This window comes from Notolepis coatsorum (genome assembly GCF_963971535.1).
Source record: "Notolepis coatsorum genome assembly, chromosome: 10".
Taxonomy (NCBI): Eukaryota; Metazoa; Chordata; class Actinopteri; order Aulopiformes; family Paralepididae; genus Notolepis; species Notolepis coatsorum.
Window position 1 is genome coordinate 99531539 of NC_140174.1, and position 20587 is coordinate 99552125.

The following is a 20587-nucleotide window of genomic DNA, read 5'->3' on the forward strand; positions in this document are numbered from 1 at the left end:
CTTTATCCATCTTTTAGATAAATAAACTATATACAGTGTTTTGTTGAACATGTCTTCAGAGGGTTTTGGTTTCGTATGAGAATAATTAGGATTTTTATTTCCCCAAGACCCGCCCTTTGTAGAACACTGAATTAGGTTCCTGGGTACCTACAGGTATTGTTCCGATTGGAGCACCATTTAAAAAACTATTTAAAACAATGGCATAGACATTGTCTCTGATATGTGTGTCCCACCTTCTGCACAGCAAGTATGCTCATATTTAGAAAGTACACAGTTGAGTCAAATTGTAGACAAGCGCTAGATGACGACACCCTGCACCTTAGAGGCCTCATTTATCAACAATTCTTAGAAAGTGTTCTATTTTCGTTCTTAAGCACAGAATTGTGTGTACGTACAGAAAAATCGGGATTTATTACATGTGCGTACACGGGTCCTACACACACTCCGTGTTGATAAATACCATTTGTTCTATCGTCAATGCTCATGCACGATTATCCATATATGGTCATGAAACACCCCCATGGGATGTGAAATAATGGACTAACCCGAGCGAACTCTGAGAAACTTCACTGAGAGCGAGATTGTTCACGGAGGTCTAAGCAACTAATTCAACGCGATGTCGAACCAAGAAGACACAACGCATGTTATGGGATAAATACGCGACAGGCTAGCGGACTTGTACACAGTGATGTCAGATATCAACGACTCCCTAAGACCATTGCTGCAATTCTGCCTGGACAGCTCAAAATACTAATAAAGACTGTTAACGTTAGGTTATGGCTATAACCATGTTCTGTGAGTATTGGTGACGCTCGGCGTCACTACTGCACTGTACCTCGCTCGTGCACGCGCATTGAATTAAAAGTTCCACAATGTACCTTTACATCCCAACATCCGTCTGACCACACCCCTATCAGCTTACCTTCATAAGCAGGTGTGTGGCCACCTACTCGCCTCCTTCCCAAGCTTTCACCACAAGGTGAGATCAAGGGCAGCAGCGGCGTCTGACGCCGAGCGTCACCAATACTCACAGAACTTGGTTATAGCCATAACCTAATGTTCTGTATCATATGGCTCCGCTCGGCGTCACTACTGCACAAGGGAGGCCGAGCGAGAGCCATCGCCCGACAAATGTACCCCGCTGAGGCCCCCCACAACCAACAGATTGGGGTGGACCAAGCCCCCCCGACCCCCCCTAATGGAGGGCACCCCCCCTATTGGAGGTTCCCGGGAGGGCGACGGACCCGACCGTGCGAAGAGGCACTCAAGCAACTCAACGCACAGGGTGAGCAGACCGTGGATTGACCCCACGACTACACACACGCACAACCCGCATGCCACCCGGGAACGAACGGAAGGAACAACCTCGTTACTGCCCCCAGAAATCACGGGGTCAAGAGCAAACCCAACCCCGTGGCAAGGCCATAGCAGCGGAGCGCGAAGGAAGACCCAGACCCACCGAAGGGGGGGCCCGGAGAGGTCAATGACGCCAGGCATCAAGACCCCACCAGGCGGTCACTTAGTGACACCGCCCCCCACATCGCCAGCGTATTCGGATCAGGCCCCTCCAAGAGCGGGCCCTTTCCCCCCAATAGCACACCGCCTGGCATACTGACCCTGCAGAACAGGCAGTCAGCACGGCCGTAAGCACTCAAGAGGTTAACCAACGGAAGCAGGCAGCGTACCGGGGAAACCAGGCAACAGGCTGTAACCCGAGCCTGGAGCACTGCGGACGAGACAGGCGCCAAAGGAGTCAGCTGAAAACAGCCGCCCGGCGGAAGGGGCGTATGCTGGCGTTGTTGATCACCATGACAAAGCCTCCTTTAAAAAAAACCCACCCAGAGGGGTTGAGGCAGAGAAGGCTGACATGATTGGCAGACGTCATGAACGTGCAGGGGCACACTCAACCGGACAACCCGGGAGTTGACACTGCTCCAACACACCAGGGAACCAACCACCCTGTCGTTACCCTATGCGGTGGTTGTTCCTATAACCCCTCAGGAAAAACTCCAAAACACACCGCAGTACAAGTGTTGCAGTCTTTCAAAAAAGGGTTATTCCAGGCCTACGGGTCGACGAAACATTACTTCGGACCGGGCCCGGCGGTACGGGAAGCACAGAGTTACCAGAGGAGGTCCAAGACCACCCCAACAGCCCCCTCCACGCCACACGTGAGAGAGGAGTGAAAAGAATGGAGAACCAGCCCCAAGCACACCGCCCTTGGTATTCCCAGGCGGTCTCCCAACCAAGTACTAACCAGGACCAAACCAGCGTAGCGGCCGAGATCGAACGAGATCGGGCGTGTACAGGTTGGCATGGCCGTAAGCCATTACGACAGTGCAGAGTAAAATATGTACCCAACAAGGGTCTCCATAGCGCCTAACCCTGCGACACCCGGACCGACCTGGCATTTTTCCCCCCAAAAAAAGCACAAGTCCCTCAGGGTACCAGAACAGCAGATCTGCATCCCCGGCGGACAACGGGTTTAACTGACCTGGACCAGCGTGACCAGAACCAGTCCCGTGCCCTAACCACGCCGATATGCCTACTCCAGGAGAAGGGGCAGATATGCGTGTTGATCTTAAAACATGAAAAGAAGGCGCCACCCAGACGGTCGGTGCGAACCGCGCCTGGTGGCCCACCCCAAGGGCGTGAGACCCCTCTACATATGTTCAGATCCATTCCGTCATCATCCCCCAGATATGAACGAGAATCCGTCGATAACCAATACAGGTCGTCGGAAGAGGAAAAAACCTCCATCCCAGTTGCTTTATAAAAACGCTATTTTAACCACAAGCAACCAAGGCGTGCTAGTCACCCGCCTGATCTTCAACAGAACACCCCGAGCTAGCACTTAACGTGCGTCGGGACACAACCACATCAATGAACAGGCTATTTAGACCTTTCAGTGAATCCCCAAGGCGCCCAGGGGAACGACAAGAGGGGTGTGGTGCTTCCTAAACTCCAACTCTTTTTAATAAAAAAGAAGGAAGCACCAACAGTATGAATCCCAGTCTACACAGCCGAGGGTAAGAACTGTTTATATTTTTACATCCAGTCACCCCTTCCACAGAGGATTTAGACCGAAATTCCCTAGAAAGCCTTCCCACGTGAGTCGTAGAATGAAAAAGCCATGGCAACTGCGAGTCACGTGACCAACTGACTCAAGTTACACATAAAATCGAGCGTAGCGGACCCGTAAGTCCTACGCTCTAACCCGACACTTAAAGACGTAAAGATCTAACTCACGGAAGCCATCGTCATAGAAACGTATCGTATGCTATGACGGGGGGAAACCCCACACACAACTCCTGTTTGTAATAGAAGCATAGTCAGGACAACCCTCCCCCCCCCCCCCCCCCCCCCAGCCAAGGCGTTTAACGGCTTGGCCCTGACTGGCCCAACAGGAGATGAGAAAACCCATTTGACCAATCAAGTGGGAAGGAGGGGTTTATTTGGCACCCCCTCACAAAACCCTTCCCCCTGCACACAATAACAACTGTATCATATGAAACCTTTGGTAGAATGCCAATGAATAGCACAAGCTAATACAATGCATGCTACCCACAGAATGTGAACAGGGTTTACAACAAAACCAAGTCGTGTGCGTGTGTGAATCCTACACCTGCATTCCATGTTGTACATAGAAAAACACTGATAGAGAGTATAACGGCTAGGCCGTGGAACGTGTGTATACGAGCATTACTGCAACTAACACAACAGTGTTGTAGTTCAACATTACTTCGTGTGTAAGCAACAGACCATACATGTGAGGATTGGTTCATTCCCCGCCACACGCTTCTTCAAGGTACTGTGATGATTGGTCCATTCCCCGCCACACGCTTCAGGATCGATTATCAATTCCATCACGCACCTGTTGTAGTTTGTAATTAGCGCTCCAGAGGCTTCATATACTTGGACCTTCTATCAATCATTGTCGGGTCGTTTTGAATTACTACTGCTACTGCCTGTCTCCCCCCGTTGTTGTACCTCGTCTACTTTTCTCCAGGACATCTTTGGAAGTCTCCGCTGGTGTATATCTTGATCATCCGTTTGGAGCTGTGCCTCGTTGCCCGCTTATGCGTTTGCGCTTTGGTGAGTTTTTGGAAACAAACCTTTTTGGATTATCTGTTTTTGTGTGTTTGGATAACACTGAAGAAATACCGTTTTTGTTTTGTACTGGACTCAGCTAATTTGTGTGTTTGGATAACACTGAAGAAGTACCGTTTTGTTTTGTACTGGACTCAGCTAACTTGTGTGTAGTTTACACCGAAGATCAAGTCACTTGTATTTCATACTGGACTCAGCTAAGGGAGGACTGAACTGCACTGCCTCTGTGTACAGTTGGACTGTTATTGATCACTCTCTCTCTCTCTCTCTCTCCGTTTCCACTCCGAGTTGGATCTGGGAGTATCTGCAGAGCCGCAGCGGCGCCTAAGCCGATTCCCCACCTCTAACACCGGGAGGATCTGCAGAGCCGCAGACAACTCTGCCCAAGGCATTCTCCTATTTGTTAATTCTGTTTTGTATTTTGGCAAATTTTTTGGTTCAGTAATAAATACGCCCTAGTGTTTGGCTAACTCTGAACTACCTGTCTGTGCCGTGCTGTTGAGGTCGGTTTCAAACCCTAACATTACGACCCGACCATGACGACCTCAGCCGACACAGACAGAGTCAGGACAGCGTTGGCGGTCCAGATTGAATTGACCAACGACCACAGCCTACAGTTAGGTGCGGCTGCGGCTGCTGTACAGGAGCTCCGAGCCCAGGTCCTGCCTATTCAGGAGTCCCTTGGCTCTCTGGCTACCCTGCAGACAGCCCAGGGTAATCAGCAGGCTGATATTCTTCACCAATTACAAACGCTGAGTGAAGCATTTAACGCCCTGGTTGTAACCCCACCTGCTTCAGGAGTCTCAGCCAGAGCACCACCCGCAGCCGTGGCGGGCCCCGCGTCTCCCGATCCCGCACGTCCGGAGCACGTCCGTTCAATGGTAACTTCGAGGATTGTGCCACATTCATCATGCAATGTGAGTTGGTTTTTCTTCATCAACCCAGCCGATTCACTTCAGAGGGAGCCCGAGTGGCTTACATGACTAACCTGCTCTCAGGCCGGCAGCACAGTGGGTTACTGCCTCCTGGTCAATGAGGGCTGATTTTTGTTTTTCCTACCCAGACTTCGTGGCAGAGCTCCGCAGGGTTTTCCACCACCCAGCTCGTGGCCAGGACCCAGGGGCTCGGTTGGGCACCTTCCGGCAGGGCAGTGGCAGGGTCACCGACTACGTGCTGGAGTTCAGACTGGCCGCAACGGAGAGCGGTTGGAACGATCAAGCGCTTCGTCTCACCTTCATGAGGGGGCTCAACGACGCTGTAAGGGACCAGCTCGCGACCCGTGAGGAGCCTGAGTCCCTCGAGGACCTATTCAACCTCGCCATTCGCATCGACGGACACCTCCGGGAGAGAAGGCGTGAGAGAGCCCGACTGGGACCCCCAGACGTTCCCCAGACCCCCCGCACTCGTGACGGTACTGCGGTCGGTCCTGCTCCCTCCACAACTGGTGGTTCCTTCCCCTCCCGTTCGGTGCCCGAGGAGGAACCCATGCAGCTGGGACGCTCACACCTTAGCCAGGCTGAACGGGAGGCCAGGCTCAGGTCCGGCCTTTGTCTCTACTGCGGCCGGGATGGGCACCGTATCTCCAACTGCCCCACCCGGCCAAAAGACCAGGCTCGCCGGGACCACGGGAGATCCTGGTGAGCCGTTTTTCTCGTTCCCACAACCGTGCACCACCTAGCCGTCTGATGAGCATCACCCTGGCCTGGGCGGACCAACGGGCGACGGTGGAGGCACTCATCGGGTGCTGACGAGAGTTTCCTGGATTTCAAGTTTGCTACCCAGGCCAACATTCCACTAGAGGACCTCGTGAGACCCTTGGAGGTGTTCGCGTTGGACCAGCACCGCCTGGCTGACATCACTCAACGCACCTGTCCAGTCCTTCTCACCATTGCTGGTAACCACGTTGAGAGGCTCCAGTTTTTTATCACCAGATCCCCTCTTGTCCCAGTAGTCCTGGGCCGGCCCTGGCTCGTGCTGCATGAGCCCCACATCACCTGGTCCTCCGGTACCATCAGGGGGTGGAGCTCCTCCTGTCATGCCCAGTGTCTTCAGGCGGCGTCCTGTCCCTCGCCCCGGAGATCCCTTTGTGAGCCGCCCCCGGACCTCTCGACTATACCCCCCGAGTACCACGACCTCGAGGAGGTTTTCAGTAAGTCCCGGGCTCAGGCCCTTCCGCCTCACCGGCCTTACGACTGTGCCATTGACCTCCGCTCTGGGGCTCCCCTTCCCGGCAGCCGCCTCTACAGTCTGACCGTCCCTGAGAAGGCAGCGATGGATAAGTACATCTCTGAGTCCTTGGAAGCAGGCCTCATTTGGCCTTCCTCCTCCCCGGTGGCGGCCGGTTTCTTTTTTGTTGGGAAGAAGGATGGAGACCTTCGACCCTGCATCGACTATCGCCAACTCAACGAGATCACCATTAAGAACAAGTATCCTCTTCCTCTCATGAACTCCACCTTCGAGCCTCTCACCCAGGCTACCGTCTTTACCAAGCTGGACCTCCGGAGTGCCTACCATCTGGTCCGTATCCGAGAGGGCGATGAATGGAAGACCGCCTTCAAGACTCCCAGGGGCCACTACGAGTACCTGGTAATGCCGTTCGGCCTCACCAACGCTCCGGCGGTATTCCAGGTACTCATGAACGACGTCCTCCGTGACATGCTGCAGGAGTTCGTGGTGGTATACCTAGACGACATCCTCATTTTCTCCAAGACCCTCGAGGAACACATCCAGCATGTCCGCTGTGTGCTGGAGCGCCTTCTCCACAATCGGCTCTTCGTCAAGGCAGAGAAGTGCCGATTTCACTCCGACTCCGTTGATTACCTGGGCTTCATCGTGGAGAGTGGCTTGACCCGAGCTGACCCTCGCAAGATCCGGGCCGTGGAGGAGTGGCCGGAACCCACCTCTCGGAAGGAGCTACAGAGCTTCCTCGGGTTCGCAAACTTCTACCGAAGATTCATCCGGAACTACAGCCAGGTGGTCGGAACCACTTACCAGGCTAACCTCTCCCGCCCTGCCGTTCGACTGGTCCCCAGCGGCTTGTGCTGCGTTCCGTTCCCTCAAGAAGAGGTTCACCACCACCCCGGTCTTCCTCCACCCAGACCCCAAGAGACAGTTCATTGTAGAGGTGGACGCCTCGGATACTGGACTAGGGGCTATCTTGTCTCAGCGGTCGGCAACGGACCAGAAGGTACATCCGTGCGCCTTCTACTCACTTCGTTTCCTCCCTGCCGAGAGGAACTATGACATCGGCAATCGGGAGCTGCTGGCGGTTGTGGCTGCCTTGGAGGAGTGACGTCATTGGCTAGAGGGGGCCGAGGAACCATTCACCATTTGGACGGACCACAAGAACTTGACGTACATCCTTGCTTCCAAGCGCCTCAACAGCCGGCAGGCAAGATGGGCCAGCTTCCTCAGTCGGTTCGACTTCTCGCTGACCTTTTGCCCTGGTTCCCGCAACACGAAGGCCGACTCCCTGTCCCGGTTACACTCCAAGGGGGCTCCAACCACTGAGGACCCGACTCCCATCCTCCCAGAGGCCAGGGTGTTGGGAGTGGTCACCTTGGGCATCGAGGGGGTGGTAAGGCGTGCCCTACGCTTCCATCCCGCTCCCGGCAATGTACCTGTTCGTCGCCTCTTCGTCCCCGACTCAGTCCGGTCCCGGGTCCTCCAGTGGGGCCATACCAGCCGGTTCGCCTGCCACCCGGGCGTTCATCGCACGTTCTCCTTCCTGGCTCGTTGATTCTGGTGGCCCACCATGAGGAACGACGTCAAGGAGTTTGTTCTGGCCTGCGCGGTCTGCGCCCGCAGCAAGGCCTCCCACCAGGCACCCTCCAGGCTATTGCAGCCGCTTCCCATTCCGAGCCGCCCTTGGTCCCATGTGGCGTTGGACTTCGTCACGGGTCTTCCTTCGTCCCAGGGGAACACGTGCCTACTGACCGTGGTGGATCGGTTCAGCAAGGGGGTTCACCTCGTGGCCCTTCCCAAGCTTCCCTCGGCTGTCGAGACGGCGGACCTCCTGACACGCCACGTGTTCCGCCTCCATGGGTTTCCCCAGGACGTCGTCTCGGACCGGGGGGCCCAGTTCACTTCCCAGGTATGGCGGGCTTTTTGCAAGGGATTGGGGGCAACGGTCAGTCTTTCCTCTGGTTATCATCCCCAGACTAACGGACAAACGGAGAGGATGAACCAGAGCGTGGAGTCTGCTCTTCGTTGTGTGGCTGCCGAGAAGCCCGCTTCTTGGAGCCGGTTCCTTCCCTGGGTCGAGTACTCCATCAACTCCCTGGTCAGTTCCGCCACCGGTCTCTCACCTTTTGAGGTATCCCTGGGCTACCAACCCCCTCTTTTCCCTGCACAGGAGTCGGAGGTGGCAGTTCCCTCCGTACAGGACCATCTCGACCGGTGCCGACAGGTCTGGGAGATCACCAGGACTGCACTGCTCCGGTCATCGGAGCGCGCCAGTCATGGAGCTGACCGGCGCCGGGTCCCTGCGCCGACGTACCACCCTGGGCAGAGGGTATGGCTGTCCGCGAAGGACCTTCCGCTTCGATCCTCGGCCAAGAAGCTTAACCCCTGGTTCGTCGGTCCTTTTGAGGTTCTGAAGGTGCTCAGTCCGGCGGCGGTGAGTCTTAAGCTTCCTGCGTCCATGCGCATTCACCCCGTTTTCCATGTGTCCCGAGTTAAGCCTGTCTCTCTCAGTCCCCTGATGCCTCCTGCTCCGGATCCGCCTCCTCCTGTGATGGTGGACGGACACCCCCAGTGGCAGGTCCGTCAGCTGATGGACGTCCGACGGCGGGGTCGGTGGTTCCAGTACCTGGTGGACTGGGAGGGATACGGCCCGGAGGAACGGAGCTGGGTCTCCCGCCAGCTCATCATGGACCCCGCCCTGATCACCGACTTCCATCGTTCCCATCCGGACAAGCCGGGTTGGGGGGGGTACTGTGAGGATTGGTTCATTCCCCGCCACACGCTTCTTCAAGGTACTGTGATGATTGGTCCATTCCCCGCCACACGCTTCAGGAGCGATTATCAATTCCATCACGCACCTGTTGTAGTTTGTAATTAGCGCTCCAGAGGCTTCATATACTCGGACCTTCTATCAATCGTTGTTGGGTCGTTTTGAATTACTACTGCTACTGCCTGTCTCCCCCCGTTGTTGTACCTCGTCTACTTTTCTCCAGGACATCTTTGGAAGTCTCCGCTGGTGTATATCTTGATCATCCGTTTGGAGCTGTGCCTCGTTGCCCGCTTATGCGTTTGCGCTTTGGTGAGTTTTTGGAAACAAACCTTTTTGGATTATCTGTTTTTGTGTGTTTGGATAACACTGAAGAAATACTGTTTTTGTTTTGTACTGGACTCAGCTAATTTGTGTGTTTGGATAACACTGAAGAAGTACCGTTTTGTTTTGTACTGGACTCAGCTAACTTGTGTGTAGTTTACACCGAAGATCAAGTCACTTGTATTTCATACTGGACTCAGCTAAGGGAGGACTGAACTGCACTGCCTCTGTGTACAGTTGGACTGTTATTGATCATTCTCTCTCTCTCTCTCTCCGTTTCCACTACGAGTTGGATCTGGGAGTATCTGCAGAGCCGCAGCGGCGCCTATGCCGATTCCCCACCTCTAACACCGGGAGGATCTGCAGAGCCGCAGACAACTCTGCCGAAGGCATTCTCCTATTTGTTAATTCTGTTTTGTATTTTGGCAAATTTTTTGGTTCAGTAATAAATACACCCTAGTGTTTGGCTAACTCTGAACTACCTGTCTGTGCCGTGCTGTTGAGGTCGGTTTCAAACCCTAACAATACAACCAGCTTCTACCTGCATGTGGAGCGTCAGGCCGAGATAGAAACCCTTCTATAACCGAGTGAATGCTGCAGACCTTGCTTTAATCTCATAACACGAACGTAACTCATCCATCAATGTATACCAATGTAGATTCACACTTTGCAACCTCATCATATGTTTTGGTGAAGAAACACACAGTTTGTTTAACCAAAAAATACAGTCCCCCTTTTTAGGGGACTTTTTATTTAATCAACAAATAATATGAGAGGGCCGGGGAGGGGTAAACAGTGGGTGCCGCATGGGGAAAAAAGTCACTGTCTAGTGGCGGCTGCTGCCTCGAGCCGCTCGGGCTTTGCCACCCCGAGAAGCCCCGGAGGGACGGTAGGCAATCGGTTGCTGGTCTCGTCGATCCCTACCGTCTCCTCCGGTCGTAGATGGGTCGGCTGCAGCAGCAGCACTGTCTCTCCTCCTGGCCTTCGTTGACAGGCCAGCAGTGGCGATGGAGGCATTGGCAGCCACGGCGGAGGAAGCTCGACGACGTGGAAGCCTTCTGACTCCACCGGCGATGACGGGAGGTGGAAAATGGGGTTGGAGCACGGATCTCTCCTCTGCCATCTCTCTGCATGTTGAGGTCATCAATTGCAGGGCCTTCCCAAACAGTCCAGCATCGGAGAGGGTGGCCGTCAGAAGAGGAGCCCTCTTCTTCTCCGGCACACGGGCCTGCTCCAGCCAAAGGTGGCGCTGGATCAGAGTTGCCAGGGCGCACACTTTCCCAGAGGCTATGGCCTGCACCTGAGTCAGATGCAGGACAGCTCCTGCCGCCTGGGTGAGCTGATCATGTTGTACCTCCGACCGCTCCGTGCCGCCCGTCATTATCCCGGATACAAATCTTGCCAGCTGTGCGATATTAGACGCAGCAGCCAGCGATTGTGTACCCGCGATGAACGACTGGTCACTCCAATACGCCAACCGCCTAGCCGATTTTCCTTGGAGAACCGGCTTGCATAAAGGCTCCCACACCACATCCGGACAGAGGAGAGCGGCCATCGGCCTATCAAGCCGTGGCACACCCTCTCTCATACCTTCAACCAAACCCACCACCCGCGTAACTGGTACGTAGGCGGGAGTGAGGCCCATGATGTGAGACACCACCTGGCCCCGACGAACATAGGCCCCCATTGAGGGGAAAAATGGGTAGACAACGTCCACCCCTCTCACCGGGCGACGCTGCCAGAGATGACCTATTAGATCATCGGGGACAGGAGCAGGCAGTGGCTGCGGCAGCGGCACGCCGTTTGCAGCGGCCGCCACCGCCATAAGCTCGGGGAACAAAGCCTGCAGTTCCCCCTGCAGACTTTCCTCCACCGAACCCGCATCCCTCACATGCAGCAGGCTGCGACTGGTTAAGGAGCCACAGTCTGATGTGGCTGATAGTAGGGCATCCTACCGATGAGGCCGATGGGTTTCCCCGACATCCTCGAACAAGGCGCCCCAAGGAGACATATCATCCCCCTCCAGTGTTACCTGGACGGGTGGGATATTCGTCTCTACTGGGCCTTCAAACAAGAACCCGTCCGCCTCTACCATGCAATCCTCTGTTTCCATTGGGCAGCTAGAGACCGACGCATCCTCGCTGGTCTCCAGCAATTCCCCAAACCCAGGCCGTTCACGTCTGCAGGACACCATCTTGCGACGGGACCGAGCAGACGCAAAAAGCTTGCATCTCAAATCCTCCGGAACCAATGGAACCGGCCGTTTCAACAACGGACCATTCCCCGGAACCAGAGGAACCAGAGCCAGGACCAGGCCACCGCAGAGGCGACGGCACCGGTGCACTGGCTCCTCGGAGAGGCAAACTACCCATCGGATGCCTACCGGGCGTGGCTGCCGACCACGAACGCGGCAACAGCCCCGCACCAGAACGCACGACGAAGGCGGGAATGGAGAACCGCTGGTGAAGAGTGGTTCTACGACTCTCCGAAGTAGACATTATGACTTAGATTTTTCTCTTGAATATTTATGAGAGAAGAAAAAAAATAAGCACAATGTAAACTCGTCTCAACTTTCTTCAACTAGCAACCTCGTCAAGTGGGGATCTACCGAAGGCACTTCCTTGTGGTGAAAGCGAAGAAGGAGGCTTATGCTTATGAAGGTACGCTGATAGGGGTGTGGTCAGACGGATGTTGGGATGTAAAGGTACATTGTGGAATTTTTTATTCAGTGCGCATGCATGAGCGAGGTACAGTGCAGTAGTGACGCCGAGCGGAGCCATACGATACAGAACCACTGTTTGGCGTTGGTGTGTCATTATAACCGTTCTGGAATATGAATGCCTGTATTAGTTTAGTTCGATTGGCTACCGGGTATAATATGATTTGTAGAGGCATACAATCTATTTTGTTGTCGGTATTAGGTAGCCTATATAAATTAGATATAATAGCAGCCATAGCCTACATTATGCAACAGTAACTTGCGCATATATAACACATGGCACAGCCCTGCAAAGCCTGCACAGTAAACTAACTTGATCGTTAATCTAGCTGTATCTTTACGCTTATGAAAACATTAAATAATATGTATAGGCTATAGGCCGTCATTTTGCCTTAATACTATAGCCTATATTCTCAAATGGCATTTAATGGCTATCCGCTGTGGGCTATCTCCTCGCTGACGGACCACCAGTATACCTTATACCATATTATATTCCTATATGTCTCCAATGAATCGTGGGGCTCTGGGGAATAAAGGTTGGGAACCCCTGCTATTATAGCCTATCCTTTATAATGTTATAGGCTATTTTATTTACAGTTTACTCTATCAGCCTACCCAGCATGTAATACGTTCTTTGTTAGAACTCAACTCGTTATTATTTTGCGCATAGATTGCAGAAATACGGGAACATTTAGAATTATATTTAAAAGGCTTTGACATTGTAAAACGAAATAAGTGGAATTTCGAAGTTATGTAAGCAGAATACAAGTCATATCACCCACATGATATATGCTACCTGTATCCAGAGCATGTATGCTTTTCATTCATTTAAGACACATTTATTGCAAGGGTTTTGTAATACACATAAACTCAACAAATAACCTCTGTTCTCGTTGCAATGCGTTTTTAATTCTTTCTTATACAGTAGGAAGGGGGAAGAACACTATATCGTGGGTGTTCATATTCTGCTTACAGCTTCGAAATTCCACTTATTTCGTTTTAACAATGGCAAAGCCTTTTAAATATAATCAAAGCATTCCCGTATTTCTGCAATCTATGCGCAAAATAATAACGAGTTGAGTTACGCGGAGCGCAGTCAGTACACCCAATATATTCCGATAACGCTATATATAAACCATGCTGCATTCATTCAGAAAGAAAGACCTATTATTCCAAATGCTATTTATAGGGTTTTGACCATAATTACACTACTGTCGCTATTTTACAATTAACTATAATGAATTACGGGGGGTCATACAGAACACGTCAGTCAAACTAATGCACAAAAGCTTATTTCCGCGTTGAGACTAATGCATGAAACTGATGAAAGCATATGCCGTCCGTCTGCAGTCTCCATATTCTACCGCTGGGCGCCAGGTACGCACGGTCTGAGCTGAGCGTAGATATACGCACAAAGTCAAGCACACGTTCAAATTGATAAGTCCCACACTTTGCTTAGAAATTATCGTGCGCACGGGTTACGCACATATCTGTGCGTACCCACTGTAGCATTTCCCCAAGCTGGACTTTAATTCAGACAAAATGAACTCCTTGAGACTGATGGCTATGATGCGGTATGTCAACCATTTATTGACAGTTTCATCCTGAGACACCGTAAGAGCTGAAAGTGTAAACAGACATACAGTCATTTGTTTGTTCAAACCACGTTTCCAGTGAAAGTTATAGCACAGGCTAGCATCTTAGCTAGTTTAGCTCAATACACAAATATGAAGATTGCCAAATATAAACAAATAACACAATCCATAATATAAACACGTACCTCTTCGCCTTCCAGCTAGGTGCTAAACAAGGTAAGAAGGGGGTTTCCTTCACAAACTTATTATTAATGAGAGATATCCCATTTACAATTCCTCTCTCCCGTCATATGTATCAAGCATATTTCTGTCGAGTAGCGTTAACCGGAAGTCGTTGTTAAGCAAGGTAGAAACAGCGCGAGCGGGACAACCAGAATCTTCAAAAATAAAAGACAGCATTTCAAAAATAAAAGACAGCAAATAACAATTCCACGTAAAATCAAGTCTAACGTTATAAACAGAGGAATTGGTTCTTTACACTCCCATCAAATCATTGTTTCAAATATTGTAGGAAACCATGCATAAGCAACACAATGATTTCTCAATAAACCATAAGCAATAACCAAAAGTTATGGTATTAAAGTTGTCAAACACTTCAAACAAATCAAATCAAATACATCCTTAAGAGATGCAAGGGTTGTCTTACTTAGTAAACATCTAGTCACTTATCTAGTAATAAGACCAGCTTCTGAACTGGTCTTTCAAGAACTGACTGTTTAGTGAGACGTTCACCCTTCTTTCCCAGTTTCCTGTCACCTAGACATATTGTCACTCTCCTAACCAGACCATCTCTATCCACTATAGATTTAGGAACTCTACCTAATCTCCATTTATTTCTCGGCAGATCATCATCTTTCATCATTACTATGTTACCTATCTGGAGGTTTCTCTTTGGCGTGTGCCAGCATTGCCTGATGGCGATAGTAGGTAACTTGGGGAGATAGAACCACACGCTCTGGGGGGAGATCGGCCATTCTTTGTTCTTCTGTGTCTCTCCTGAGCCTTCTGCAGGTCACACATCGACGGATCCAGTAGCCCTTTGATCTGATCTCGTTTATGGTTATTCCTTTACCGTGATGTTTGGCCTTTTCATGGCAGTGTGTGATGATCATCTTCGTGATGTGATGTTCCTTCGGAATGATCGCAGGGTGTTTGACTGCATGGGGACGATTGGAGTCACAGAGCCTTCCTCCCACCTTGATTACACCATCCTTGATTGCAGGGTGTTTGACTGCATGGGGGAGATTGGAGTCACAGAGCCTTTCTCCCACCTTGACCACACCATCCTTGTCTGGAAAGGGTTTGAGGCGATGCAACTTGTTCTTGAGTGGCAGCCGAGAGCCTGTCTTCAGTAACTTCAGTTCCTCTGGATATGTTTGTCTCTGTAGGTCTTTGATTCTTAGGCCCTCCACGTCCTCTCGTTCCATTACTGTGGAGAGACCATTTGACTTCTCTTTGTTGATGCCGTTCTTTAGTTTGTCTAGGAACAGGATGTCATCCTGGGAGACTGTTTTTCCATCCTCCTTGGCATCCTTGAAGTCGGACTCCAGAACGCGAATGGAATCTGCAGGGGTGACTGGTGGGAGCTCCTTGACCGCGATCCGGAAGCATTCGCTCGTCTGGCTTGGAGTGTCACGGCGCGGTGAAGAGCACCCCACAATGCTCCATCCTAAATCGGTCCGAACTGCATAAGGTTCATCATTTCCTCCTGATATTACTTGTCTTGGTGCCATGGCCCTTGAACAGTCATATCCTATCAAGAGACCAACCTCACAATCCTGTAGCTGTGGAATCTCGTCTACGACTGTGGAGAGATGATTCCATTTCTTGGCCGTTTCCTTTGTTGGAATGTGGGTGCGGTTCACCGGTATGCAATCCTTGGCATAGGCAGGAGGAAGATCGATGTGCAGGGAGGAGCTATAACCTCGTACACGAAGCCCTGAGACTCTTTGGGTTTTGACTATTGTGTCTCGTCCTATCATGGTAGTTAACTTCAGTTTAACTGGACATGAGTCTGCCTTTAGAGTGTTACTGACTTCCTGGTCGACGAAAGTGGTGTCACTTTGTGTGTCCAACAGGGCGTAGACCAGTTTTTCCGTTCCTGGCGTGTTCCTTGAGGACACCCACACAGGCACAATCATTGACGTGTTGGTGGCTTGTCCTGCTCCAGCAGTAGTGACTGCCAGTGATGTTGCGGCAGCCTCTGTTTGAACAGCTTTGCTTTGGGAAATGTTTTCCCATGGTGCAGGCCTTTCCTTTCTCACATAGCTGTCATCATGAAGACAAGTGGGATGGTTACCTTCGCAGGTGTCGCAGGAATGTCGATGACGGCAGTCCTTGGCGCTATGACCGAATTTCGTGCAGCCATAGCAGAGCTTATTTTCCTTCACAAATTCCCGTCGCTCCGCCAGAGTCTTTGCGGTGAACTTAGGACATCCATGTAGACTGTGTTGATTGTCCTGACAGAACACACAAGGGGGCCTTACGGTTCCCTTGGCTGGTCTTTGCCTGTCACTGTCGGCCTCAGTTTGAGTACTGAGAACACACGCCTTGTTCCTGTTGGGGTCCCTGTTGTTTCGTTTTTCTGTGCTGGACTCAAGGGTGCGGAGAGCATGGAATGAGGTGATCGGATTGCAAGCGATTTCTGCCTCCATCTCCACGAATGTGGCGAAGTCCTTGAAGCTGGGGAACTCTTGAGTCCTGTTCAAGGCTTCGGTGGTCTTTCTGTTCCAGCTTGACATTGCCCAGTCTGGCATCTTTTGGATTAGCCTTCTATTCTCTTCACAGTCATTCAATATTTCGAGACTCTTCACATGCCTCATTGCGTCTTGACAGGCGTTTAAGAAGTCTGAAAAGTCTCTTAGTCCCTCTGCATCCTTTGGTTGTACCTTTGGCCAATCTGCGAGCCTGTCTCTAAAGGCTCTCTGTACAACAAAGGGCTGGCCATATCTGTGGTTTAGTTTGTCCCACGCGTCTTTGTAGGCTTCGCTGTCATTTCTATAGAAGGTTCCTTCCAGGGTTTTACGAGCAGGGCCCCCGACATACTTCCTCAAATAATAAAGTTTCTCAGCAGATGAGACGGCTCTGGTGTCAATGAGTGACATGAATGAGGCTTTCCACTCAAGGAACTGGATAGGATCGCCCTTAAATACAGATGGCTCTGGAACTGGAAGTCTATTTAGAGCTATGCTATCTTGGAAGGCCTTGGCTAGGGATGATACATTTGCATCAGTCGATAAGGTTGTGACGTTGAGGGGTTGTCCGCTTGCCGCCGAGGGGGCGCTTGCCGCCGAGGAGGCATGGTGAATTCTTTCAGAACTATTTGAGTGGACGCTGCCTTCCTGTGTGTAAACTTGCAGCCTGGCACGGGCTGTCTTCACGTCCTTCTCTGCCTGGAGGCGTACAAGCTCACGCTTCTCAACTGCAAGCTGCTTTCTTTGTTGCTCCTGCTGCTTTCTTTGTTGCTCCTCTAAATCTTCTATTTTCTCTGTTTGCTTCCTTTCTTCCAGCAACCCATCGTACTCCACCTCCTTAACGGCAAGATCTGCCGCCGCGTCCACCAGTTTGGCTGTCAAAGTGGCGCTGTCATGAGTGGTGGATGATTTGTGACTCGCTCTCGAGACGGTGGATCCATAGACGGACCGAGCATAGCTGCCTTGAAGCAGTTCCTTGAGACGAAGTCGTACTTGTTCTCCGTCGAATTCTTCTTCAATGTCAAAAATCCTCTCATAGACGACTTTCTTAATCTCTGTTGTAACTGCCTCACATGTATCGATGCAGCTTCTCAGTTCAACTGAGGGTGTGTTGTGACCTCGTATTTCAAGGTAGGCGTTCAACACGGCTTCTTTCTCTTCCTCCAGAGCTTCGGACATTAATGCCAATTCCCTTTCATTAAGTTCCGATTTGAGCTGGTTCCTTGACTCACGGACTCCCGTTTTCCACTTTTTATACGCAGAGGCGAATTTTCTTTCATTTCTCTGTGCCTCTTCTTGTTGCCTTTCGAGCAATTTAGGGGTTGGATATCTTATTCGGTCTGAGCGTCGGAGGTGCTCCTGGCCGTCCTCCTGACTGTGACCCTTGAGGCTATTTAGGATTTCTTTTTTGTTTAGAATTTCCTTCTCTATACGTTCCCTCTCAGTAGTATCTAGCGTTTGTTCGAGAGCCGCTTCGAGCGTACTAATTTTAAACTGTAAGCTGTCTATTTGCTTTTCCAGCTCTAGTTGTGGAGGATGGTGCTCAGTCTCTACTGGCTTCATTTTTAAATATGCAAAATTAAATCTGATCTGAATAATAAACCGTAGTTTTTACTATTTGTAAAATATCAGATAATCCTTGCTATTTTTACTGCACCAAGAATCCTATTTGTTTATACTACTCAGAGGGGACCAAACCTAACGCTGAATAATGTGCTGAATCTGATCTGAATAATAAACCGTAGTTTTTACTATTATTATAAAATATCAGATAATCCTTGCTATTTTTACTGCACCAAGAATCCTATTTGTTTATACTACTCAGAGAGGACCAAACCTAACGCTGAATAATGAATATTATAAATATTTCCTTTCATTCCAGTGAATACTCAGTTATGTTACCATTTAAACTGCACATAGTTATCCATAGAGGCAGTTTACAGTCGAGTTGATTAGGTAACTAACAGTAGTTATAATCACAGTGCAAATAACGAGGTTTCTATATAAATATAAATACCTTTAGTGTGGAGGGTACCTTAGAATTCTGCATTAAATTAATAAATTATAATCAGTGCAAAAAAACAAGGTTTCTTAATTGTTGACGTCGATTTCTTCTTCCAACTGTCAATGTGAGCATCAATTGTTCTTATTGAAGATGAATGGTTCCCTTTTAATGAGGCAATTGTTCCATACCTCTGTCTGACCGTCGCCTCAAACCTCCAGCCAGCTATGAATGTTCTTGTGGAAGATGAGTCGTACCCTTTTGTACCTTTTTAATGAAATAATTGTTCCTTTTCCTTTGTCTGACCGTCGCATCAAACCTTTAGCCAGCTGTCACTGACGTGTAGTCTTTTTTGTCTACAAGACCCATGGAATGGCGGCGAGTTGCTTGACGAATTGTCCGTTGTCCGTTGTCCGTTGTCAGCAACTCAGCCCCCGTGGTTTCGTCGTCGTAGACCAGGCTTCCTCGGTGCAGCGTCGGGCGGCAGGGATGATGAGGGGCCAGAGCTCTTACTGTAGCATTTCCCCAAGCTGGACTTTAATTCAGACAAAATGAACTCCTTGAGACTGATGGCTATGATGCGGTATGTCAACCATTTATTGACAGTTTCATCCTGAGACACCGTAAGAGCTGAAAGTGTAAACAGACATACAGTCATTCGTTTGTTCAAACCACGTTTCTAGTGAAAGTTATAGCACAGGCTAGCATCTTAGCTAGTTTAGCTCAATACACAAATATGAAGATTGCCAAATATAAACAAATAACACAATCCATAATATAAACACGTACCTCTTCGCCTTCCAGCTAGGTGCTAAACAAGGTAAGAAGGGGGTTTCCTTCACAAACTTATTATTAATGAGAGATATCCCATTTACAATTCCTCTCTCCCGTCATATGTATCAAGCATATTTCTGTCGAGTAGCGTTAACCGGAAGTCGTTGTTAAGCAAGGTAGAAACAGCGCGAGCGGGACAACCAGAATCTTCAAAAATAAAAGACAGCATTTCAAAAATAAAAGACAGCAAATAACAATTCCACGTAAAATCAAGTCTAACGTTATAAACAGAGGAATTGGTTCTTTACACCCACCATTGATAAATGAGGGCCCATTGGTGAGCAGGGGCGTCAATTGGGTATGGCAAATTCCACTTGTATTGCCTTAAAATGTATAATTTGTGCACAACAAATCTTCCCTGGGTAAATATACATATCATATGAGGCGTGAGTTGTTGCAGTGGAACCTGGAAGCATGAGACAGAGTTGGAAAATTGTGTTGCATTGGAATACAGCTAGCTTAGCGTTACCTAAATGATAGAAACAGCGGTTTGTGTTTGTGCAAAAACATGTAGTCCACTTCACATAGCATTCGCAGACTATTGATACGGACAGACGCACTCATTCAGGCTCAGATCATAAGGGCTCATTCGGATCAGATCATACAATGCGGGGAAAAGACGCAAGTTTCCCCTTCTTTTGAATGGGGGTAGTTGCATTGGGTTCCGTGAGAAAGTAGAACTCAAGTCAAGGGGTTTAAAAAGATCACAGCATTATGTGACACGAATGGCCCATACACACAAACGCACCACCCTGCAGCAAGGTGCCGAATTGTCGGATGTGATGTGAATCCAGCCTAACTGAGTTGTGCTACATGGACCCAAACACTCTGCCATTCTATGAGAGGAGACAGCTGCAGTGCAGACAGAGTGGAGGTAATATAATGTTAGTTGTGACAAATGGAAACTGTTTTGATTGACAATAAGCATTAAGTATCGGGTATAACGTTATTGCAATAAGCTCAGTAAACACAGTTAATATTTGTTATCCCGGATACGTGGACCGGCACCAGTTTTTTTCTAGCAGAAGCCCTGAATTCATGCAAAGGAATGTATGTAAAGTTGCAAAACCAGTAGAGTAAGGAGAGAGAGAGAGAGAGAGAGAGAGAGAGAGAGAGAGAGAGAGAGAGAGAGAGAGAGAGAGAGAGAGAGAGAGAGAGAGAGAGAGAGAGAGAGAGAGAAAGAGAGAGAGAGAGTGATTAAGCGGTATCATGCCAGACAGCACAATAAAACACCCCAAGAAAATGTCGGCGAAGCTCACATTTGGTCTCTCTAATTGTGCCATACCTTGGCTTTTGCTGGAATGATGTCAATGTTCGTGAGATCCTTGTCCCTATCACTCAAGTATCTAGAGTTCACAG